Source organism: Diorhabda carinulata, chromosome X (assembly GCF_026250575.1).
Source record: "Diorhabda carinulata isolate Delta chromosome X, icDioCari1.1, whole genome shotgun sequence".
Classification (NCBI taxonomy): domain Eukaryota; kingdom Metazoa; phylum Arthropoda; class Insecta; order Coleoptera; family Chrysomelidae; genus Diorhabda; species Diorhabda carinulata.
In genome coordinates, this window is record NC_079472.1 from 59,623,906 (window position 1) to 59,650,844 (window position 26,939).

Consider the following 26,939-nt stretch of genomic DNA (forward strand, 5'->3'; position numbering starts at 1 on the left):
GTAGTCAGCATTTCACTGAGTAATCGCTTCGTCACTGGTTTTCGAGTCCAACAAGAGATCAGAGAAACGCGAGGAGTTGCTGTGAGTACCTGGAGACTCAGAAGAAAACCAAACGAATACTTTAATTGGACTTTCCAACAATGAGGCTCCGTTCTTTTCTCGAATGAAAACAGAGTGTTGAAACCTCGAAGAAGACTTCTGAACAGTTTAGGCGGGAATCTCAATGGAAGCAAAAACCGAGTTGGTTTTTATTGGAACTGGCGTAGACTGGGAGGATTAATAGCGAACCGATACACGCGAAGATATTTTAGGAGATCACTACTCCAGTTTCTTTAAATAAAACTTCAATGCATAATCCATAGAAAGAAAATTGAAAGCTGTTATTAGAGCTCAATATTAATAGGTTAATTCCAAATAAACAATCATTTTGAGCTTTTTATTTAAAAGAAAGAAAAATACTGCTTTTTTGATAGAGAATTTTGACCGCCTTCACCTATACTGCAGATCATCACTTGATTGGATTTCTATTTCTGAAAATAACTATATACATCGAATTTTTTCTGAGAAACAGTATTCCATATTCAATTTTCAATACTGATGAGAAGTCCAATCCGTTCATTTTTACTAACAATTCATCTTGTACTGGGGTCTACAGAAACTGAAATATGGTACCTATTAAAAAGTCTGCCCTCCTTTTCCTAGTCCTAGTATATGTGTAAAAACTCGTTTCCTGTCGTTTAGATATATGAGTGTATCAAATAAAGGGTAATTTCCATTTTCCCTCGTTCCATTACGATAATTAAATAGTTGGCAATATCAGTAAAACTTGGACTGGAAATAAACGAATATTATGAGAAATGAAAAAAATTCCTTAATCCATCTCTGTATATAAGAGAACAACGACAAATAAATAACACGGTTTGTGGGATACAACGTAATTGTATGAGATTTATGCTTTATTTTGACGTAGGAGATGTCTGTAAAAATGTACGCTTTAATCTACATTTTCAGATATATTTAACGGAATCATACACCAGACATTAATTCCCATGGGTTGATATACTGCCAGAATTCAACCGCCTGCAGATCTTTTGATCTATTGATAGAATTCAAACTAATAGGTAATCGGGAAAGAGACAATGGAATAATAATTAAATGACGTAGTTTACTGACAGTTGAAAACTTAAAAATTGCGTCTAGGAATGGAACTAAGGGGCTAGACGGATATAAATTTATCTCCACCGATTTTTGAATTGTGAAGTAACATTAACATTGAAATATATTATAATAAGTCAGTATAATGACATAATAATGTTAATAGTAATAACAATGATTCACTTTAGTATTTAATATGCAGCATAATATACAGCATAAAGGGAATACCACAAAAAGCAAAATCTACTTTATTCCGATGTGTGATTTTGTCCCTAGAGGTGAGCTCCACCCCTACAAGAGATTAAAAATTTTTATGTTTAAAATAACCGCAGGAATTGATTGAATTGAATTGAAACAAAAAATATTCTTAGCGTTTTTTTTTTCTGAAAAATCAATAGTTTAAAAAAAACACGTTTTTAATCGATTTTTCATGAATAACTAAAATACTTTTGATTTCAACAGAAAAACTGTAATAAACAAAATTGGAGCTTTTAAAAAATTTAAGATTTTGGTCTTCTTAAATTTAATTTAGACATAATATAAACCGAACTATGATTTATTGAAAATTGAATATTTTAATCGAACGAAATTTTTCTAAAATTCAACGTCGAGTAACGAAAAAACAGTCAACTTTACAAGGTAATTGGATATAACCTTTCTCAAAGTACTTTTAAAAAGCTTTAAAAAGAGGGTTAGTGGAACTCTCTAGTATAAAAATCAAGAAAGTTATGGTCGAAACAAAATAGATTTATTTTTTTTTTGTAAAGAAAACCTCAGTTTCACCCTTAGAAATAGTATCCAAATTACAATAAAAATATAATCCTTCGATGATTTATTTTATTCACGTACTAATAATAATTTCTGGAAGCTGTTTAGAATGCATAATTTCGAAAAAAAAAAATAAGGTTCAAAGTCGAAAAATCGTTTTTAAAAATTTTTCCTTTCTTCCAAATTATCTGAAAAACTAAAGGATATACATAAAAATTGATGAGAGACAAAAAGTCAGTATTTTCTTAAACAAATATTTTGCTTTTTCCAAATTTTTCGTAGTCTCTAAAAGAACTGAAATATGACCTTACAAATCGAGCCCTAACGTATGACTGATACCATTTTCGAATCCTTTAAACGTTGTTCTTAAAGAAATAAAAAAATAGAGGGCTACTGAAATTTAAAACGTTTATAAACTTATAGGTTATAAAATTTTCTATAAATCTACGTCTTAAGAAGCTAATTTGCTTGAAAATTAACCAAGATATGGCGAAAAAACTAAATACACTTTTTTTTTAAATTTTGGAGCATGTAGATTTTGGACTATAAATGAAAGTATGCTTCGAAGGTGTGAATAATTTTGTCATTTTTTTGTTATAAGTGATGATTTAAAGGGGTTGGAAATTTTAAATACATAATATTCAAATTAAAAGAAATAAAAAATAAGAATTTGAAATAAATAAACCAGAAAATTGTGTAGGTACGACTTTAAATAATTTTTCAATTTTTTTTTTTTTTTCGAAATAGGGAATGAAAATAATAAATATAAAATGTTCAAGTTACAACAAATGAAAATATCTCGATTTAAAATAAATAAATTATAAAAAAGAATTAATACGTCTTTAAATATTTTTTTTCTATTTTTCGAAATAAGGGTTGATATTTAAGTGTTGAACATTTGAGATAAAAAATATTTGAGTGGACACAAAGAAAGAGATTCAATTTAATATAAGTAAGCTATCGCAAAGTGATTAAATAATATTTTTTTAATTTATTTATTAACCGGGTGTACTTTGAAAGGGATAGAATACATCAAGTAGGGTTTTAAAAGATTAAACAACTTTTATTCAAACCTCAAAAGTATTTTTCTACTCATTAAATGCTCATTGATTGATTGATTAATGATTTCTTGCAATAAGGGGTAGCTTTCACCCCTAAGAGGAAGAAACACATATCGGCATAATGTATAATTTGAAGATAAAGTGAAGTCAAGCTTAATTCTAAATTCTCATGAAAATCGAAGCGGGTTCATGGAAATCGGAAGTAATACCTCATTTTTACCTCGGTTGCCTGGACTAATAATAGCTCATATTAATTGACTAAGTATAGTAACTGTCATTATATGAGGTTATAAGACCTGTCCTCTGTGAAAACTCACAATATTTACAAAAGTATCCAAAAAATGCAGTTATAAATCATTTGATAACAGCCGGGTTGTTTCAGATCCAAGGTTGGGTTTAATTTGTTTTTCTTACTATGTTACTTCTTTCCCAGAACTCTTTTTTACACCCTATTGAGATTTTAGTTTCCGTCTCTCTTTTATCCATTTTTTCCACTTTTCCCGTTCCTTTACTAGTACTAGTTACCATTTATTATAGTTTACCCGCGTCGTTATTTTCTTCCGTTCTTATATTTTTTTATTTCTGACTTCCCTCTGTTTGAGCTTTTCCAAAATTACCCCATTTCTTATCCAATACATCCTTGTTTTCCCTGTTATTTTTCACAATTGCTCCGCGGGATAATTAATTAATTGATTGATTGAAACTAAAAAGACCATTTTCAAAAATTCTGCATTATATCGACCATACAGTAATCTTTTAAAATTTTCACATTTAGTATTTGGAAAAGCAAACAACTGCATTTATCTTAATTACTTATTATATGTCCCCGTCTGGGACACATATTTTATTTTATTTTCGGCGGTAAAATTAGTTTATTAATTGGCTTGAAAATATAACCAGTTGCAAATAATATTGTACATGCATTTATTGGTAGCCGTGTCTAAATATTTTTGTAGAACAAATGGAATTTCAAAATACGTTTGTGATAATTTGTATGTAGGCGTCTACGAAATGCATGGAATGGAATATTTTATGGATATTCTTGTTGAGAAGAATCATTAATTTGGCATGCTACAAGTCGTTCCACCTTTATTTTTGTCTAAATAATATTTTGGCATCTCGGTTTATTAGATCAAAGCGGGGTTTTTAAAATTATTAGGTATGGTTCATAGTCAGATTTCAAGACCAATTATACATTTTGGCCTGAGGTTAGTGGATAGCTAGTAAATTTATCAAGAAGTTATGCTTAATCTAATATACTAATTGACATTACAGGTGTTGTAGCGAAAAGGAATCATTTTTTGAGTGTGATTTTTTGGCACCATCATGATATATAAAGAGTCGGCTTTTAACAACGTCTCAACTATCATGTGTACAAAAACGAATTTTTCTCCTTTTTACTTTTTGAAGTATAGAATTATGTATGTACAAAATCATTTATTCAGTTTATCCAAAAACACAAATTTTGATATTCGTAAGAATTTTTAATGAAATGTCCTCATACAAATAATTAATACTGTAATATTTCAAACTCATAACTTAATACACATTCAGGCTTCGGTAAAAACAATCGTGGTACAAATTGGACAAACGTGAATGCCAACATCTTCATATTTCGACGTGCAATTTTGATTAATCATTTCGGAACCAGTTAAAACCACACAATTTAGTAAAAGACATGGACATATGAATAACTATTACGGATTTTTTGAGGTAATATCACTGACGATAAGTTTAACAAATAATTAACATCGCCTAATGTTTCATACTCAAGAGCTCTTCTCATTATTTTTTGTTTCAGCTGATATAGAATGGAAAAGTCGTATTAAGTAATGATTTCCGCGAACACTAAAAGTCAAATCGTTACAAACTAAACAAACTTCAATCAAATCCGTTGACTGTATATAATCATCGTTTGGGCGTATCGCATCGAACACGAGCTTCTACTTCTACCGCTTTCCCGTATTCCGTTTTGCTCGGTAGCCGAACAAGTTTCTCCACTTAATAATGAATAGAATACAGAATCGGCTCAGGAACAATAATTTTAGATATTAATTTATAATGCTCATATCTATATTAATATATCCAATACAGTCTCGAGCCTCACCTGATTTGAGGACTTGATTCCATAGACAATTATCGATACCTTGAGTTGGATTCTTCAAAACAGGTATATTTCGAATGCTTATAGTTTGTAGGTTAGCGAAAAAGGCGAATTTTCAATGCTGTAGGTCTTTGGAGACTCCTCTACTGGTTTCTATATAGGTTTAGAATAATCACGAAAACCATTCATAATCGTGTCATTTTTTATTCACAAATTTCTAAATCGTTTTCAACTTTAAGCAGTGCAAAAAAATGCGTGTTCAGAAACGTATACTTAGTTGGCACCAATTATAATTGCAAGCCATGTACGACAAAATTTTTTGAAAACAGTTTAGTTGTCATAAAGTGTCAGGATTCTCTCTTGGTGATGATACAAACTTGCAGTAGCAGCTTGCAAATCTGTCTCTTTGATCATCATCATCATGAACATCTATCTTAAATCCTGCATTATCTCACAGCACTGTCTCCTTCTCACTAGATCGTCACTGCACTTATCCTGGGATCAAAGTCAACACATTGTATCCTTCAGCTTGTATTATTTTTTAACTGTAGCTCATATCCGACTGATAAATTGGACCTAGTACAGAACAAATAGATTACAAAAAAAAAACCCTCCCATATAAATATTTGGGAAAATTGGTCTTAAGATCTTGTAGCAGTAAAAGCTATAACAGATATTTGGAGTAAATTTGACAAATTTCAACATCAATCATTCTTTTCATTATACCTAGATATTAAGGGTATTCCAATTCATTATAATAATGGTGGTGAAAATAATAATTTGAATTAAACAAATGTGGCATGTAGTGAAATGTTAACAAATGTCATATCAATATTTCCAAGTTAAAAACGGGCTTTAAGAAATAAATCAATCTTCTATACGAAATGTTGATGTTATGTAACAATACTGCAGAAAAAGTAAGTATGCACCTGAAGTCATAGTTCATAGTTACATTGTGGACGGCTAGGGGGTCGTTGAGCCTCCAAATAGGTCCGTCATGGTCCACTTGACCTTATCTACCTATACCCAAATGAGATGGATCTTGTAGCCATCACTCACCAGATTTAGAAGGACTTTCTTGCACTCTAGCACTAGCTTAGGACATACCTTTTCGGCAGTTTTGGCTTGTATGGCAAATTTGTATGAGCAAATTGAGCGTCACTGTTTTCCTTTGGCGTCAATTGAGAATCGCGCGTCCGAATTCCATCACATCGACTTGAAATACGGTAGCGTGTTCCCCAGACACAAAAGATTCATGATATGGGCATTAATTTGTGACCTGCGTCCAGATTTTTGCATGGACAGTTGATCTTTGTGGATGTTCAGCGCTTATGCTGTCTTCATGGCCTCGAATTGTATCTCTAGATCCAAGGGTTGGATGCCTTCAATGGAGCTAGTTAGGGCTGTACGTATGAATTCTGTGATATTGCTCGAGGTACTGGACTCCCTCCAGTCGCACTCTTGTTTTCGCTTTCTTCGTACAGAGTCACCACACGATGGCACTAGTCTGAAGTATAATCTTTTGAATGCGATTTCTACCATGTCTGTTGACGGAAAACGGAAAAACTGTAACCAAGACTAATAATAGTAATAGACTAATAACTTAGAATAATTTATTGAAACAATGGTATTGCAATGAATTTTTGTCGTTATCAGGGTTTATTTGAGAAGTTAAATCGTTTTCGAGAGTACTGAGAAGATGATTCACTTTCGAGTCGCCCTTCCACGTTAAAAACGGTTGAAAATATCGAATAAAAGTCGGTGAATTGACAAAAAATGCATGAGGTGGGTCCATCCTGAAGGAACTGACAGAAAAATAATTCGAACAATGCGAGATTCGCATGTAGGAATGTGATAAATAAATATAACATAATATCAAAATAAAGTTTGATTTTGATAATTTCAAGAATACGTTTCCACTTTTTAAAGTAATTTTCGTGTGAGCCGGCGCTGTATTCAGTTAAATTCGTCATTGAGGCGAAACTATCATTATCATGACAACGATGCTACAACAAAAACAGAGACAGAGTGTAGAGTGTGCGGGTGAAGTGCAGTCACTCGCTGCTGCATCGATCCCTTGAGCATCGCGAGCGAGGTCTGGGTCGACCGTAGCTGGTGAAGTGATAGATGTCAAGGTCACGCTACTGTAACGCCACCACCATCGTTTATACTACCCCACCGGCGAGAATTGTACCCCGCCACGTGTCGAGAGTCGACCGCGACCTTGCGTATTATCCCGTGACCTGTTAGGGGTGATATCCGAGTCTCGAGTTCGTTCGTTTTATACTTCATAGATAATAATTGGTACGATACGCGTTTACAAATAACATTTTGAAATATTCTAGTTAAAAATATAATCGAATATATTATCCCTATTACTCGCATTCAAAATACTATGCCCCATCTAAAATTACTAGGAAAAAAAATATATTTTCTCATCATGTACATTATAATTATATACACTTGTGAGCAAAAAGTCGTACGAAATTCTTTTTCTGATTTTAGCATTTTAAAGTCATTAGATTTAGCTTTATAATGATCTGTACAGAAAGAACATCAAATGAAAAGGAATCTTAAGTAATGAAAAAGAGTTACAATTAACAGTAAATAAAATAACGGAACCTGCAGTATGTGGACGGGACTTGTCCTGTATTAGGACGAAGTTTTTGTCGCTCCACCGCCAGTTTCAATAAGAACCAACTCTGTTTGTACTACCCTTGAAATGCCCAATTGGATCGCCCAGAAATCTCCTCCAAAAGTCACATTTTCTTGAATGCAACTGTGCGCGAATCTTTCTCCAAATCTTCTGTAGACTCCTCCTCTTCTATTCATACCATGCAGACACACTCTGCTTTCGTTTAAGAACCATTGAACCATTGATCTTCAGTCCAATTAACTTGTTCTCTGGCAAATCGTAGACAGGCTGCTCGTTGAGTTCGTGTTAATTTATTGCCAACAGCTTGCCTTTTTGGATCAAGGTTAGCTACCTCAAGTCTTCTTCTGACTATCTAACCACTCATAGCTACTCCTAGGGTCTCTAACTCTTGTTGGACTTGAACATTGGTCTTTATTACCAGTTTATTACTAACGACGGTAAACTCTGGAAACAGCAGATGTACTCTGGCCTTATTGCAATAGAGTGACCGCTTGAGTAGCTTTATTACTTGTTGTGCTCATTTTAAAGTAAAATTCTTGTTTGATGTTAACCCAAATGAGTATCGGTTGACGTTTGATGGTTAACTGATAATGTAGGATAAGAAACATTACAATATTATGAATAATTTTGAAGCTGATATCATTAGATTCAAGATTTTATTAAGAAAAATATAATTTCGTTTTCAGTGGTTTGCGATTGCAAGGGTGTCGATTTTTTGGGTCACGAGTATATTGCTACAACTTTAACATTAAATGAATGAAATTACGAGGGTTGTCTGAGAAATCTTCTACCTTACAAAGATATTAGACATTTTCCCATAATCATTTTTAATTTTCAACATAATTTCTTTTCAAGCTTATATACTCATCAAATAAAAGTAAAAGTCTATCAAAATAGACACCTAAGTATGCTATAAAGTCCTCGTGGGATAAAAATCTTTCTTCTGTAAGATGAAAAAGGTTAAGAAGCAGAATCACTTGGGACTAGATTTGGTAAATTCGAATTTTTTCCTTAATCTTATCAATCATTGATACCTAATACTTTCCTTTTATTGTTTACCTTTTTTCTGATAAAAGAAGACCAAAATCCCATGGCTCTCTCAAAAAACGAGGCAGATTCGTTAATTACTGAACCCGTCATCAATCAACCTAGGTTTCAATTCCACTGTCCAAATATTTGGGTAGTGAATGGGAGTTCATAATCTTAATATTAAACTCCTTATCATTTTCAGAAAAATCTTCACAGCGACTCATTTTCAAGCATCTATAATGGATGAAATTTTAGTGGGAATTTGGCGAAATACATTTCCCAACTTATGTTATTGAAAACTTTTCAAACAACCCTAGTATATTTAATTATGTTTTGTTAATACGCTCATCCTGATTGGAGAATTTTCATTGAGACATATTCTAAGATCATATTTTAAATACTCACACTGTATTTACGTTTAAATTATTATGAGACGTTGATTATTTGTTATGCTTTTGTCTGCTACTTCGAACTAGGTGGTTATTTGCCAATCGCATTTAATCGTGACTTTCCTACTCGATATCTCATACACGATATTATCACAAATTGCTTTCAAAATTAATAAAACCAGCAATAATGATGAGACAAGCTGGATTGATAATCCATTATTGAAGGTATAATTGGTTTTCCGCCTCCTCATTACTTTAATCAGAACTAAAAACTGCTAGTATTAGTTTTAGCTCGAGAGGATTTATATCTACAATAAGAAAGTTGGCGATTATAATATCGGCAGTTCTTTTTACTTGCTCATATTGTTATGTAATATCCGACAATATTGAAAATTGATGTCGTGAGCGGCAAGACCAATTAATTATTTTATTCAAGTTGTACAGAGATAAGTTATTGTTCAACTAACTAATCAACTATTCATTATTTAGCATATTTTCATATGTGTATCGTCATGCAACGTGAATTATCACTATTATAACACACGCTTAGTTTTAATATAATTCAATTAAAAAGTTCATTTTTTAATTTACTTCCATTAGCTAAGTATATAGTTTTTATAATTATTTTTTCGAAATTTTCTATTGTATGAATTACGTACTTGCCACGGAAAATTACACGTAGAATTCAATCTTTTCGTTTACTTCAGTAACAGATATCACATCACTCAATAAATCGTGTGACTGACACTCAGATGGCGTTGCTATTGACAAATTCACATGACGTTTATGTAGTACCAACTTTTAAAAGACTGTGTAAAATTTTATGACATTTCGACTAGCCAAAAATAAGTGACAGTCATTCAACTAAAGTTACTTTTGTTATTTTCAAACCAATCAATTGAAAACGATTTCGTATGTTAACTAATTAATATTTCTTGATGTACAAGCTCAGCAATGGCTTCAAAGGTGAAAAAAAAACTATTTGTTATTGGTCAGCTGAATTTAAACGTTTGGTTTAGGTTTACTTAAGATGGTTACTCGAGAAAACATAAAAAAGTCCACAAATTGGTTGTATCTAATCGTAAATTGGAATTTTGTGAGACAGCTGATATTAAGATATCAACATTTGACGCTTAGAAAGGTTTTTTCAAAGTGGATGCCGCGTTTACTTAAGTCGATCAAAAACAACAATGAGTTCATGATTTAGAGCAGTTTTTGGCCGTAATAAATCAAGTTTTTTGCGTCAACGTGACAATAGATGAAACATGGATCCATCACTTCATTCCGGAATCAGAATTATTGTCATCAGAGTGGACTGCAGCCGGTGAACCACGTCCGAAGCGTCCAACAGTCAGCTGAGGTTATGGCTTCAGTATTTTGGATTATTTTTTGTCAACTACTTTCAAAAGAGAGAGACAATCAATAACGAATACTACATAGAGTTGTTGGATCGTTTGAATACAAAAATCGGCCGCATATATCCAAGAAAAAACCACTGTTTCACCAATGCACCGAATCACAAGTCGATGGCAACGATGATTAAATTGAACAAATTACACTTGGAATAGTTTCCTCATGCACCGTATAGTCCAGATCTGGCTCCTAGTGGGATATCATGATGTGTCAATTCCTCCTCTTCATTAATTTACAGGGTATTAGCTGAACTTTCCAGGACTGACTTTGGAAAAAACAATTCAGGAATTCGTATTGAATATTTCACTCTGTATCATAAATATTTTTTAAATGCAATAAGTGATTTACAAACATAATAAGGTATTAATTTAAAAAAAAATTATAAATTTCGACTATAGTAACTGAAAGTAACTGAAACAAGTACCAGTGATTTATATATCCTATAGGTACCTATAGGATTTGATTTTGAAAAAAAATACATAAAATTTGAAAACATAGAAGAAATCTCTGTTGCAATCGATAGAACGATCAGTATAATTTAATGTTTGGAGATAATTTCATGCAAATGTTGGCCTCCGCTTTAGATAGCCCATGCGCAAGGTCCAATTTTAACACACACATGTTGGCCGTTATTTCACGAATAAATGCTTCAATATTGGCTTCCAGTGCATCAATCGTTACTGGTTTATCCCTGTAGACATTAGCCTTAACATAGACCTACAAAAAATCGTCCAAAGGCATTAAATCACACTATCTAGGCGCAAAACGTGAGATAAACTGTTCACCGAAGGCGGCTCTCAATTTGGCCTTTGTTTCCCGTGCCATATGTCAAGCATGTCCAATTCTTGCATTTTGGGTAAAAAAATTGGTCAATCATCATATGGTAGCGCTCGCCATTCACAGTAACGTTCCGGTCACTTTCGAAAATGATGCCACCGGCCCTTAATCCACACCAAACAGTGACTTTTTCGGGATGCATTGGTAGCTCTTGCAATGGTTCTGACTGGTCTTCACTCCAGATGCGGCAATTTTGTTTATTGACTTATCCATTGAACCAGAAATGAGCTTCGTCGCTGAATTCCATTTTTCGATAAAAAAGTGGATTTCCGTCCAACTTTTCCAGCGCCCATTCACCAATTGTGGATTCGAAAGTCAGTCACAAGCTTCCTAATAATTCCCTCAGTAGGCCGACCAAACTGCCCTCAACCGAGCATGACTTTTCAATGTAAAATTCAATAATTTGTAAGCGTTGTTCGTTCGTAAGTCGATTCATGATTAAATTGTAGACCAAATTGAACTGACAATAACACAAGACACGATTCGCGCGACATCTGTCAAAAACAATGTTGCCAAAAAGAAACCAGCAAAAAAATCACTCTTGTAAAAATGGATTGCTGTTCGTTAGTGTCGCTAAAACTCGACAACGGCTGGACGATTTGGCTAATTTTGTCCTGAGAATTATCCTCGGTGTATTTTTTATTCAATACGGCAATTAACAAGTCCACAATAAAAAAAATGTAGAAGCTGTTATACCTATCGAATTCTGAATAGTAGTAGTTCTGCATTATGAAAAACTAGAACAATCAAATGAATTGCTATATCACTATATCCAATTGAAATTTATAGTCAATTTCACAAATCACTTTGAGAATTGATAAAGAAGGGGAGTTGACACTATTTAGTAGCCTAATGATATCATCTCTGAGGGTTTTTGCATATATAAAAGTATGTAAAGCTCATGGTGACTAGATTTTCATAATTTTAGTTTACTCCTAGATTTTCATTCAAGCAATAAGTGATAATTACCTTATTTTATCTCATTGTCAATGTTCAATAATATTTAACGGTACCAAGTATCAATCATTTCTGCATACTTTTTCACACTATCCTTCCATTTTTGCAAATTGAAAGTTCTCGATACTGGTCTAATTACTCTCTCGGCGCCATTTTCAATAGGGAACTAGCTCTGCAACGGAAAAATGTCTACTTTGTGAAGTAGCTATAAAGTTCCGCAATTGTTCCCCTGTTTCTAATCTACGAAGTGTTTTGTTTAATGCGGATTATGTGATTTTTTTCACAAAAGTAATGCCGTTCATTCAAAGAATGTTTTAATAAATATTTAAACAATTCGTCCTCCAGAGTACTATTCATATGCTAGATTTGTATGGAGAAGGTCTAATGGGTTTTCGGTTTTTCAAATCGTTTGTATAATTAAACATATTCCGACAAAGTTGATTCTACTTGTTAACGTTGATAAATAGAATAGAATAAAGATGAATAATATATACGAGGTGTGGCTATTAAGTAACTAGACGCTGCTACAGAAAAAGTACGCAAGCGCCAAAGATGTTTAGCCTGAACCGTACTTTTTCGAATATTCTGTCTGTTCATTCTTTTGCAGTAAAAATGATCGACGTCAAAAATAGAGCAACTGAAACTTATAATTTATTGAAAGAACATAATAATCACATTATCAGGTTAAAACAAGGTTAACCTGACGAGGTCCACGCCAGGATAACTATATTTAAAATGAAACAATAATATAACGAATCTCTCAGGATCACATTATTGAAATCCAAAATATTTCTTATCAGATTATCCTGACGAGGTCCACACTTGGATGACATTAAGTTGACCAGTTTGAAAATAAAGTAATTTTTCTCTAAGCTTTCTTGTTCATATCCATGTTAGGAGTCTTTCAGGTTTACTTTACTGAAAAAATAATCTCCTCATCCCGTACTGTCCGCCTAGAGGTTTCAAGCCAAGTACAACATCTTAGTGTTAAACTACTCACCTTATTCGCCAGATCTTACACCGTGCGACTTCTACCTCTTTCCTAAGATCTAATTAACTCATATTTTGAGAGTAAAAGGCTTAAAATGCCATGCCTTTGGGGGAGGACTCGTCCTAATACTAATTACCCACCCTTTGTCAACACCCTGGATCCGCCTTCTCTGGAGAAGAGTTTTTTGGAAGAATCACCTATTCACGAATAGATAACAGCTTGGGTCAAAACTTATTCTAGTATGATAACAATTGATTCATGGTTTGTGTCCAATAATATCATTAAAAGGAGTCTTCAAGTTTTCTTGGTTGGAAAAGCAGAAATCAAATTAACGATTCAAAACTAATGTGAAATACTTTAGTTTCAACCCAATCAACTGGCCAAAAACATTGTGTCAGAACCTATTATCAAATATAAAATCCATACGACAAAGCTTTATAAATTACAAGATTACAAGTTTTGATTTAGTTATGTCCTCTAAGTTTTTTGATTTTGTGATACTAGGTCTCACGAGTGATTCCTACCGTTTACTTTGCTTGGAGCATAGAAAATATATGTTGTTCAATATAATTTTCCCGCTAAAGCTATTCTGTTTTGTTTCAGGTTTCTCTGTACAGGAAAAATAAGGTAAGTTTTCAAAACCGCGTTAATAATATTCATAATGTTTATGACATTAACTATAATCAATTCAATCTAAGACCTACAACGAAGTTTATACATAAAAATGTTGTAATAAGAGTTTAAGAAAAAACTTAAAATAGGTATTAAATAATAGTTAACAAGAAACAAATGGGCTTTAATAGAACCATGCCAATACTTATGATTATTTTAAATATATTCAGTTGCCTGTAATTGATCGCATTTACATAAATCGGCTGCTAAAGAAAGATATAAACTCACTGGAATTAGTAAGCATATCATGTGCATTTTAATATGGTATTTACTATAAAAATTCGTGTATTTTTAATTAAAAAAGTTCGTTGTATCTAAAATGAAGCAATCTTGGAATAATAATACGAAAATGGTCTCAGAAGTACCTGGCCCAACAAAGAGAACACAAAAATTTTGGAAAAAACTGAATTTATTTTTCAACGTAATCTCCTTTTAGCAATTAATAATTCAATTGATTAATTTCGGCTATTGCAATAATGGATTTGAGAGCTGGTGCATTGTCTTGATGAAACAACTATTTCTTCTTAGCCACATACGGACGTTTTTGCTTGATTTCTTACTCGCCGTTGATTGTTTCTCCTTTTTCAAGATAGTCGATAGAAACAACCCCACGTGCATCCCAAAAAACCGACACCATGACATTGCCTGCAGATGGAAGGGTCTTTGCCTTCTTTGGAGCTGGTTCTCTATTTTTGGTACTTCTTTCTGTTTCAAATCATTCAGTCGTTTCATATATCTCGATATGAAGCTAACTAGACTAACGCCTCTTTTGAATATAAACGACTACAAAAAAATGTGAATGTTATGATTGCTGCACTTGGGAGATGGGATATCATGAATAATCATTTAATTTCTAATTATAAATACGTAATTATCATTGAGCCGAATCGTTCATTTAACTTTTCAATCAAACAATTTCTACTTAGACAGAATTTAATCAGTATTATGAATCAGTCAATCAATTTGTGGTTTTATAAACTTTGATATCGTTCATAATAATATTTTTCTTAGTTAATAATCGAATAGAGGAATATTTTTCATTACAACGTAAGACTATTTTCAAAATAAATCGGAATTTGTCACGTTTTAATTTTAGAAATGACTATGGAATTCTTTTGTTTGCTACGTTACTATTTTTCTTTTTTAGTGTTATATTTTAAGACGGCATTTGCTTTACAATACTTTTAAAAATATACCAGCCCCGTCGTAGAGATTTTAGCTCAGCTAATGAATATTGCGTTGAAGATATACAAAATAATACAACCTACGTAATTTATTCTCTATCACTACAAAAATTTAGGTAATCAATTCGAATGTTCTGAAACTTTGATTCGAAAAATATATAGTAAAGTTGTAATAAAAAATCAAGGTGTTTCAATAGAAAGTTCACCTTTGTATGGTGAACGCAGATATTTGCAAGAGCGCGGTAGATATATCAATCGCTACCCTGGCTCTGGAATATAGGCGCGCAGCGAATAAGTCGCGAACAGGTCGCGAACGTATGGCAGAAGTGCAACGTTCTCGAGGCGTGTTTGAAGCGCACAGACATGAAGACAGACGATTTAAGATTATCAGTGAATAAGTACACAGAACATACTGTTATTCGCGACGTTCTTGTTGCGAGTCCGCTGCGCGTACACGGGGCGTGATCGACGCATGCTCGCTCCGCTTTGAACACGCTCGCGAGAATTTTATGAAAACAGTAATTTGGCGACTGTAGTTTAAGTTTAAAGTGCAGGGGATTTGGGGGGTGATAATTAAGTAGCTTTTATGGGTGATTCCGTTCTAACTGTGATTTTTTGTATTCAAAATTTCAAGATTTTAAAATTTAACTTTTCTAACTTTTTTATGCATATTATTCATCTATTTTATTGTAAAAATAAAACTCTAAGAGGAATTTACTACAACTTCAAAGTATCACGAGCAAGACACAAATGTTGGATTTTGAGTTCCACGGTACTGACTCATTTATCCACGGTACTGACATGGTAACTTAAGATATTAAACAACAAGTGCATCAATTTTCCTCAGTTTGATCATAAACATTAGAATTTATAAGGTAATTAGTTTAAATCATTTGTTACGACAAAAAAAATTAATAATTTATCGGTAAATTCTAGGAATGGACATGACACGGTACTGACATTCAAGTGATGTATGGTAACTTAAGATATTAAACAACAAGTGCATCAATTTTCTTCAGTTTGATCATAAACATTAGAATTTATAAGGTAATTAGTTTAAATCATTTGTTACGACAAAAAAAATTAATAATTTATCGGTAAATTCTAGGAATGGACATGACACGGTACTGACATTCAAGTGATGTAGTATAAGTTTTCTTTAAGTGGCAAGTTATATTGTATAAAAATAATGTTTAAATATCTTAAGAATTATTCAATTAACACAAAATTTTTATTAATTGATTATTAATTAATGACTAGTACAAAAAAACAATACAGGACATTGAATATCACAGTTAGAACGGAATCACCCTTATAATAATTTTATTTAAGAATAATTTTTTTGAATTAGAAATATTTTATCTACTTAAGAAATTACTGTGAAAAATATTATCTAAATAGTTTTCCAACTCTAACTTCATAATTATAATCCATTATACTCGTAAGAATCTTTTCCATAAAATAATGATTCCGCCTCATCGTACTGAATTTTTTTAATATTAAATTAAACTATAAAAATATTTATATAAGCTGACCAATAAATTATCAAAGGTGCTAAAATTTTTCAATGACCTTGGAAAACTTTGAGTCTTAATAATAAATTTTCTAGCACTGACCAATTAATAATACCAACTGACCTTTTATATCCAATTTCTGACTTTTCAAATGATATAATTGGTCAATCGAAATTCCACACATAAGTTGCTAAATTCATGGAACCGCAAAGTTCGTTACTTAAATAATACGCTAGGCGTTTGATTGATTTAAAATGTGATGAGACCGGATGAACATTTTATAAATCAAAATACGAGCATCCAAGGTCGAACACGTAGACGTTGTTACTCGATTTGTTCGCGACGAACCTGATTTCGCATTTCATACAAAGAGTTGGAGCTGAACCCTTACAAAATATAGTTGATGCAAGATTCACGATGCTGGTCAAAGGCTTGAGTTCGTAACCAAATGATTGAGCGTTTTCCGACGTTTACTAATATCTCATTTCTGGATGATACTCATTTTCATATTAATGGATACTTCAATAAGTAAAATTCTCGCTACTGGAGTGAAACCAATGCAGAATAACAAAGAAATCATAGCGAGTAAAACTATTATACTTTCAACGTAAAAATATTGACTTTGCATTGGAAATTCTTATTTTCTCATATTTACGCATAAAGGAAAACAGTTTTCTTTTTATATAAATACTGAAACTCACCTATACGTCTTCAAATCTCTCTTCAAAACTACTCAATTATACGATTGGATAACAGAAACTAAGCGTCCAATTGGTTGAAATTCAGCATAATCCATATTGATATCGATACTTCCAGAATAATGTTTACGTAACTTTTACTCGGTTTCTTTCATTGTTTTCAACGTTAAAATGTTGACTATTCTAATATTCTAATATTCTAATAACTACAGAACATGATTCCAGTTCAATAGATCTTTGCCACGAGTTAGCGACATTTCTCCTGGGAAATTGATCTTTAGGAGAGGTGACATAAGTTGGCCGCCATGCAGTTCCAATTTAACACCTATTGACTTTTCCTGTGGAATTATATCAAACAAATCTAAAGTTCATTCCATGTATTGGAACTTGAAGAAGTTTCCAGGACGGATCGAGATTGACGATTGTTTTTGCGAATTTCTCAATTTTTGGAAAATTTCTATTTTTCTGCTACGACTGTTCAATATTGTACGTTTGAATGAATTCATTTGATTTAAAATTAGATTTTGTATTGTAAAAAATCAATATTTCCAATGTAAAGATTTCACCACCTTATAATCGTCTAGTGCCAAACAAAAGTTAGGGCATCGGCTTCACTCACAAGACAAGAAAATAAAAAGAAACCTTCCTCACTACATCGACTGGTAAACGCCGAGCCGACTAGAATACTAATTTATTATTTCTCAGGTGCATAACTCAGCGGTCGGACACTTCGGAAGACTTTGTGTGTGTCTCCCACACAGCGGAAAAAATGTTATAACAATAAACGAGAAGTCTAGGGCCCCAAAGTGGACATTCCTCATTAGAGGCGCCCCCGCCACAATGCATTCCGATACATGATGGTAAATTCGAGAAGCGGGTTTTACAGGTGAATGGAAACCGAACGATTTAAGAGATAAAGCATTCAGTTCTTGTTATAATTTGTTATATCGACCGATATTCAGATAAGAAAGAGCGGATATTATAGTGAGGGGAATATTAATAAAGTATACATCAGGAATAAAGGAAAATAGAACTTGAAAAACATATATAACAAAATTTAAAATTCCACCTGATAAATTTAGAAAATTAATATATTTAATAACGAGTTATACGAGGGCCGTTTTTTTTTTTCAACCTCCGATCAACTCCAATGCGTTGTAGACGATTTAGGAGCTCTCTCACTACACACTCCGCCATTGTTGACATTCTCGCGTCAGTCGGCGTTGTGCTACAGACACGTAAACATGTCCGCTATTATTGATGATCCCGCCAAGTGTGAATTGCGAAATGTGATTCGTTTTCTTCAGACTAAAGGCCATAATGCTGCAGAAATCCATCGGAGAATGAGTCGTTTGTGCCTGAATGGTGTAGAAAGCTTAGAGATGGCCATAATGATGTGCATGCCAAGGACGCAAATCTGTCTTATGAAAAATTATGACAATGTATACAAACTAGAGCCTAATATATACAATAAAATATTTTCTATAGCTCGAAAATCTCATCTTTTCATATTTATTTCTTTCTGCAAACATTCATTGAGAATATCCTTAAAAATTACGATACGATAGCTTCCAATTAATTTTTTAAAGATCGCAGCACTGATATGAATATGTCATATCTGACATTGCCATCATGAGGTTTGACATTTTTAATGGTGAACGTTCTCTGGCCGCACTTCGCTACTGAATGAATTTCGTAAAGATCTTCCAAAATCGGTTGTTGTGATAAAGTCATGTGAGATTGTGGTATATTTAAGGATTCGCTCTACTCCTATATATTCAATCTAGCATCAAAATTTGGCTGTCAAAAAGATTTGTTTCATACCGCAAAGTTTGATAATCGTAAAAAAAGCTCGTAGCTATTGGTGACATGTGTCGAATCATACTTAAGAACTGAACATGTTTCCAGCGTTCCATTAGAGCAACGTATAACGGTGATTTCTGCATGATACACCAGCATTTGTTTGCCAGAAGTGTTCGGAAAAATCAGGGAAGCCAATCGCAGAAGACGAATGCGAGTTCTCACACATCAGTTCAAACAGAAACGTTTTTAAACAGTAAAAACATCGATTTAATAGTTCGTACGCCATACGGATCTTGTTTGGCATCCAATGGTTTCTACTTATTCACCTAGATAAAAAATAAATTACGAAATCAACGTTTTTCTACACCTGAAGAAGCGGTTGATACTTTCAAATCACATGTTTTTGATGTACATCAATGGGTTGTTGCCTCATCCATTTTTAGTAACAGCGAATCCATCCGGTATAAACTGCAATAAAAACTATTTGTTTTAATAAATATTTCTTTTCCATTGTCGACTTCCAGTAAAAGTGTACATTCTCGGTGTTAAATAAAAAGCGGTAAAATAAGAAATGCCCTTCAGAGTAAAAGAGTGATGTGAATATGCTGGTGACTGGTCGCTGAAAGACTTATGACGCGCTATTTCTCTTCGGTTATGATCTTTTTTGTGCCATCAGGATCATTTCCAATACAAGAATTACCACTTCTTGTTATTATAAATCCAGTTTTGAAACAAGTGAATTCCTATATTGTTTCGATGTTATTTCTCTCAGTATATTTTTGAAAATTAACTAGGTATATAAAATAATCTCGTCAGGTTTTATAAATAAAACATTATTGAGATGCCAATTAAATCAGGTGCATTGACCGTCGAAATTATTATTGCGAAAACTACTGTTAATTCGAAAAGCGGTAATTAAATTCCGAGGAATTATTAATTTCTTCGACTATATTCGATAAAACATCAATAAATTAGTAGAAGCTTTCTAAAATGTCTGTCGGTCTGTCACCGAATTAGCACTGACAAAAAAAAATAGTTCACAAATTTATAATGTAACTTTACAGTTCCGGGAGTTGATGCCAAAAATTCGGAAATTGTTTCAATTTTTCAACAAAAAGGTGCTATTTTTTTAACTCTTTCAAATTTATGACTTAGGAAATACGAGATCTGGCTATTAAATAACGAATGCTCCCCTTCAATATACCTCCTTCCCCTCGCCACACACCTTTCCATACCTTTTTTCCCTTGATCGAAGCAGTGCTGGAAGTCTTCTCTTTGGAGAGGACCTTTAGAAGCTCTGTCGTTTTTTGCTTTACCGCTTCCATCTACTCAAATCGATTTTTCTACGACGTTTCTAACCTGTCAAGGAAATCTGAGTAGATCCATTCACGCAAGAGCTTTTGGTCAGGAGTCAGTTTTTTCGGCACCAACTTCGTCATGTGTAATTCCTCATGTAAAATTTTTTTAAACCGTTTCTTTAACGGCAGATGCTCATTCGATGATCTGCACACACAATTTGGTGGATTTTGGTCACTGTTTCCGGAGTTGAAACAGTCACACGGCGACCTGGGCGCTGGTCATCTTCAGTGCCCTCACTACAGCGCTTAGACCACTCAAAAACACGCGCACTAGATAGAGAATTGTCTTTATAGGCCTCTTGAAGCAATTTATAGTACTCAGTAGGAATTTTTTCCAATTTAACAAGAAATTTTAAATTGATACGTCAGCGTAAAGAGATATGCTGACGAAAATTATCATAAATTGTGATTATTCATCGAAAATATGAGATTTTTTTGTTGCAGCATTATTTTCACGTCATCTAATTACTTTGGAATTTTTTGTACCAAGTCCTGGAACGCCCTGTATAATAATAATTATCCTTACATGAAAATCACATTTTTTTAAATCAAGAAAATTTTAATATGAACAATAATTGAAATCCAATCGGCGTTTGTTTTCAGTGAAAAAAATATTTCAGTTATATTTGTCTATAATGTCTTTCATTTCTTTTTTTTTAACAACGACACTGAGTGAGAACATATACTCTGTAATGACTAATTGCTTGGCTCAGTCATCTTCGATTTTTATTCAGTGTATGTTATGTACTCACATTTTCTCAATTTTTAAAGTCAAGGTAAGTAATATTTTAATAATTGTATTGTATAATGATTGATTGGAATGGATGGTAAAAAGAAATATTATTATTGCCGTCTTGAATCATAATCATGTGGTCAAAAAATAGCACCACATAACCTCACAAATGTTCGTTTGGATGAATCCTAGTGCTGTGGCTGAATGGAACATGGAAGATTGGGATTCATCTCATTCTGTCTCGAGGTATCTTTCTGCTCTTCTCCTGTTTTGACTATTGTCTGTTTCAGATGGTGCGTAATTATATTAAAACAGTAAATCGGCAGAAAGGGTTCCTCGATGCTATGGAGCAGACAATAGAGAACTGGATTCAGTTCAATTTAGTGCACCAAAATCAACATTTGGTCGATAAGTCAAGAAAAGACGAGAAAACGCAGATAAAAAAGCTGGATAATTAAGATAAACAGATCGATTGGCAACTAGAAATAATATTCCTCACAAAAAAAACACAAAGGGACACCCTGATAGCAGCAAGAGCTAGAACTGGGTCTGCCACCTGAACAATGGATTGAAGTGAGTGAAACTGGAAATTTCTTTAGCCTGATTCAAAAAATTTCTAAAAATCTACAAAGGAATCGTCCAATTTATTACTTCTTGATGGTAATTCATGATCTTGCTCAAGATAATAGATTTAAGTATGCTTTTCACCCCACTGCTTTTAGCTGCATTTAACCCTTAGACGTTGCTTTTATGAGACCTATTAGCGTTCACAATAAGAAGGAAATTTAAATGAGATTTAATATTGAATTATAATACTTCATTTACTACAATAATCATTAAGTAAGTTGATCAAGATCAACCTGCTGACAAAGAACTCCAATTCTCTAAAGAGGTTTATTCAAGAGTGACGAGCGATGGATCGTCCAATCTACAACAATGTTCTTAGATGAAAGATGTAGTACATCTTATACATATACTTATATTCCGAAAGTTGAACAGAACAAGCGTCTAAAAGAAAAGGAAAAACAGTAATTGTCAGTTCATCGTCATATTTAGATGAGTTGAAAAAAGCTAAAGATGACCGCGTCGTTGAAGAGAACAGAGATAAAGTAAATATCTAAATTCAAAAAACAATCTTATTCATCAGATTCAGATAATGAAGAGGATGTAGATTGTTTATATTATCTAGACTTCTATCCTGAATCAACTGAAGGTTGATATTGATGACGATGAGGCCGTTTTTATATAATTTTGAGCCGTATAACTTAACCAGGAAAAAAATTTCCAATTAATTAGTTCCTTATAATTATGAATTACTTTAAAACTTATTATTAAAAATAATATTTCTTTACTGTAGATATTTTTTATTTTTTCTAATGAAACACATTTCATAAGTATTTTTTATTTTCCCATATATTTGTTCTCGGTCCGGTACTGATATTAGCGTCTATATTATTGAATATCTGAAACTGATTTAGTGAATGCGAATGATATAGTCTGTTGCTTCGTAATGTGCTATTTGTGACTGAGAAAATAATCATAATAATGAGATATACGGCCCGGGAGCAGCCAAGGAGGTAGCATAGTAATTTACTATATCCTTATTTTTTATATGAAAAAAAAGTAAGAAAATAACCGTAATGGATTGTAATAAATACCAATTATATTAGAAACAATTTTCTTTTCTAGTATACAGAATCAATTACTGAATACTACAAATAAGTAAGTACTCCGATCAAGGCTACGGAAAAAAATTATTCGAAATTAATAAAATTAAGCTAAAAGACAAATTACTGTAGAATAGGTATAGAGTTCTACTTTTTTTATAGTATATTGTGATTAAAACTTCAACGTAAATAATCAATTCGTCATACATTCAATAGAAGCTATTCATTTCCAAATAACATGATTTTCTTTACACGGATGAGGCTTCTCAGTCCATACCCAAAAAGAAACTACGATATAGCATTTATTTGTTTCAATTAACAAAGCTGATATCTCTTGTATCTTTCATACTCATAGTATAAAGTATTTTTTTAAAAAAAGTTATAACCGTATTTGTCCTCATAGGTCTCACCCGTCTAAATGTGTAATTTATATCAAAATTATGAACACGCTCTATGTAGAAGTTCCATGTGCTTTCCTTTAAATGATCTGTACTTCCCCCAAAAGTTTCTCCGATTGTGGGTGATAATTTCAATTTCGAAGATAATACATTGGGTATTGGTAAATTCTGCATCGTTTTAGTTTTGGATATGATGGATGCCTATGAAAGAGATAATCAGCGCCTCAACGATCTATATAAACTGTCCCGACTGATGGCGAATATATCGCTGTTTCCGATGGAATCGTTGGGTGAATCAGATCACCAGAAAATTAACTATTCTAGTTCTGATAGTGAGGAAGAGGCAGCTCCAGAAACATATGAAATTCTTGAAGATAATAACATAATATCCGTACCGAAAGAGTACGGTATTAGTATTAGTACCTGGTATCTTCAAAGACTGCAGTAACTCCCAATGACTCTTGGAACTTGTATATACGTAAAATTGTAAACATCTATGAAGACATTTACTTTACCATCATATACAGTGGAAATCAAAGCATTTTTAGGCTTATTTTATCTAGTTTGTCTAGACCACGGTGGGAGAGTATGTGAAATTCCGTTTGTACATGTCACAAAAGCCAAGCTTCAATGGTTAGGTCAAATTTTATACCAAATATCAGAATTGATCATTTGGTTCTTTGGAATCAGCTCAAAAAATCCCGCCGAAATGAGAGCTTGATATTTTTTTGCGATGTTTCAGCTTTCGATGTGGTTTGTGCTGGTTTAACTATTTTCTACGACCAGTTATGATTCTTTTCAAGAAAGTGTCGGGGTTATTTCGTTTAAGGTGCATATGGCAAATGCTGACTCTTTGTGTTAAATGAATTTTTTTTCAATTCATTAGATACCCAAATATGAAGCTTCTTAAATAGCTCAAGACATGTAGCTTCTTCGCAACCTCTCGAATTATCCTCTAATTATGATTTTAATTTGGTCATTATCAGTAGGCCGACCAAAACGTTACTCATCTTTGAGAAAAAAAGTACAGGGCTAACATAAGTTATTCAAAAAATTAAGCATTTATTTGATTGCCTGAACCTACTGAACTACTCAAAAATTTGGATTATTCGATTGGTGTATTGAAAAGATTTTTTCAATAATCGGCATATTTTTTTATTTCTAATTAGGGTCGGATGACTATATTGAAATTATTTTGTTATATTCATGTGAAAAATAGAAAAAAAATAAAATGAAAGTGAATTTTGATGCAATGGCAATCATTAATTCTTATATTGTCAATCACGTTAAGAATTAAAATCTGATTCTGATTATTTTAAACTAATATACTGTATATTTCAAGTAGCTTATATTCGAAGTTAATTATCTTATTTCGGCCCTGCGTCACTTAAGGTAATGAGTTGAAAGAAATAACGTTTGTATTTAATGACATGCAATATAGCTAGTTCTAATCAAACTATCAATCTGGTATATCTCGAAGTAATTCACGTAAAATATATATTAAATAAAGTGGATTCAACGGCTTTTATATTAAATAGGAAGAATGAGAATGTACAACTACAGAGCGTATCATATTAATCATCCGATTATTTTAGTAACTTAGCTGAAATAAGTTGAGTACGAACATCTGTTTAAATCTATTTTTACGTCATCTTTAATTTAATTTTTTCCTTATAGTTGCATATATTACATTTGGTAATCAAAACATCATATATTGAAATATAATATATTCCGAAAATTATGGATATAAAAAATTTAAATTACTTAAACTTGTATTGCTAACGAAACCTTCGAAGTATTCGAGTTAGTTTCCATAAACTTGTAGTTACAATCCCCAATTTTTTCTTATCAGTAAAAGTAAATGAAGCGTTACAAAAATTATTGTTATTTACTTACTTATCCTGAAAATTTTCTACATTTTCAGGTGTAAGACTTGCCTTTTCCACAGCTGTTTCCATTCTTTCCTAATTTCTTCTCTCCACCACCTCCACGGTGTTCTTTTTTTTTTGTATGTTCGTGCTTCATATATCTTCCGTATAAATCCTTCGTTTCCCATTTTCAAAACATCGCCAAATCATCTTGATAGTCCTTCTTCGAGTTTATTTTGATTCGATTCTAAATTCAAATTCTCTCCAATATTTTTCTAGTTTTGCTTTTTCGTTTCTGTGTGATCTGTATGTCAATATGGTCAATATGTTTTCATTTGTTTTCGTATTTCCTTTTTGTCCCAAAACTGTGACTAAATTGAATAATCTTCCAGTTCTCTTATTTATCTCATGTTCCAATCTTTCATCTTGTAGTATGATGCCAAGGTATTTGAAGCTTTTGCTCTGCTTTATATTTGATTCTTCCAATTTTATCTTATGCGTCTTATTATCATCGACTTAGGTTTGTGTTCCTTTATTTTCATATTCATTATATGTAGACTGTCATCATATATTTTTAAGTCTATTTGCCTAACTCTGACATAGATTTTCGTCTGTTGATATGTAGCTTTCACTTCTTTTAATTAGTTTTTCTTCTATACGTCTGTATTCTATGATTTTCCATATTTCATTCGTATTGCCTTTGTCGAATTATTTTCCAAGATTTATAAAACACAGTAATTTTACTCTGTTTTCTCCCATTGCTTTTTCAGTCTAATCATGAAGTTTACATCTATTGTTACTTTGTTTGTTCTAAACCGTTGTTGTTAATCTTCAATGGTTCCTTCTTGATCATGTCTTAGTCTATTCTCTATTATTCTCGTTTATATCTTGATGATTGTACTTAGTAATCTGTTTCCTCTATAATTGTAACAGCTTCTTGTATTTTGCTGTAATAATTCTCATATCTTTCCTTTCTATATTGCCTGTTGTATTTCTTTCGAACTTATTGCATCTTCTGTTATTTGTATTGCTGTTAATCTAATCCTGTAGTATCTCTGTTTTTATTTCTTGTTCGAATCCTTTCCTTATAAACTATCTCAAAAATATTGTTTCCATCTTTTCCATGACAACATCTTCTTTTGTTATTATATCTCCTCTTTTCCCGTTTATGCTGATGAGTAAGTTCTTAATACGAATACTTGTTTTTCTGATGTTTTCATGTGTGTTAATAATTTTTTCTCCAAATTATCACCATGACTTATGTTTTTGTTCTTAAACTAATATTTAACTTCCGTCCTTTATTTGTTTGTATTTTATATAGCGTTAATTTTTAGATATGTAGCCCATTTTTGTATTTTTTTTCTTCTAATTGCATGTTTCATGATCTCCGATTATCAATTTGTACTCTTGCGTTACATGCTGATAAATCTTGTCGTTCCACATATTTTTTCCGCTCCATTTATTATTATATTTCCAAATTTCGTCCATATCTCTTCCTCTGTGTCTTCTTCATTGATGTATTTAATTTTTTCTTCTATCATTTCTTGGTATCTCGTTTTATTTGTAGTTTCCCTGAAATTATGACATCTAATTTTTTTATTCGATGTTCTTTTCCTCCTAGATCTATCTATTATTTTCTTTTTCATCCTTATCACCAGAAAATAGTGGTCATTCTCAATTCCTG

At 32.5% G+C, this 26,939-nt stretch overlaps 1 protein-coding gene across 2 annotated transcripts in view; it reads left to right on the forward strand.

The window, feature by feature from the left end:
- LOC130901740 (zinc finger protein GLI4) overlaps positions 1-26,939 on the forward strand; it is a 147,853-nt gene that overhangs the window by 37,161 nt on the left and 83,753 nt on the right. Inside the window, exons 2-3 of one of the 2 annotated variants that reach the window (XM_057813312.1) lie at positions 13,964-13,987; positions 16,153-16,263. The gene's annotated coding sequence lies outside the window, so the exon portion shown is untranslated. The remainder of the gene's footprint in view (positions 1-13,963; positions 13,988-16,152; positions 16,264-26,939) is intronic. The other variant, XM_057813311.1, reaches the window with a different exon arrangement.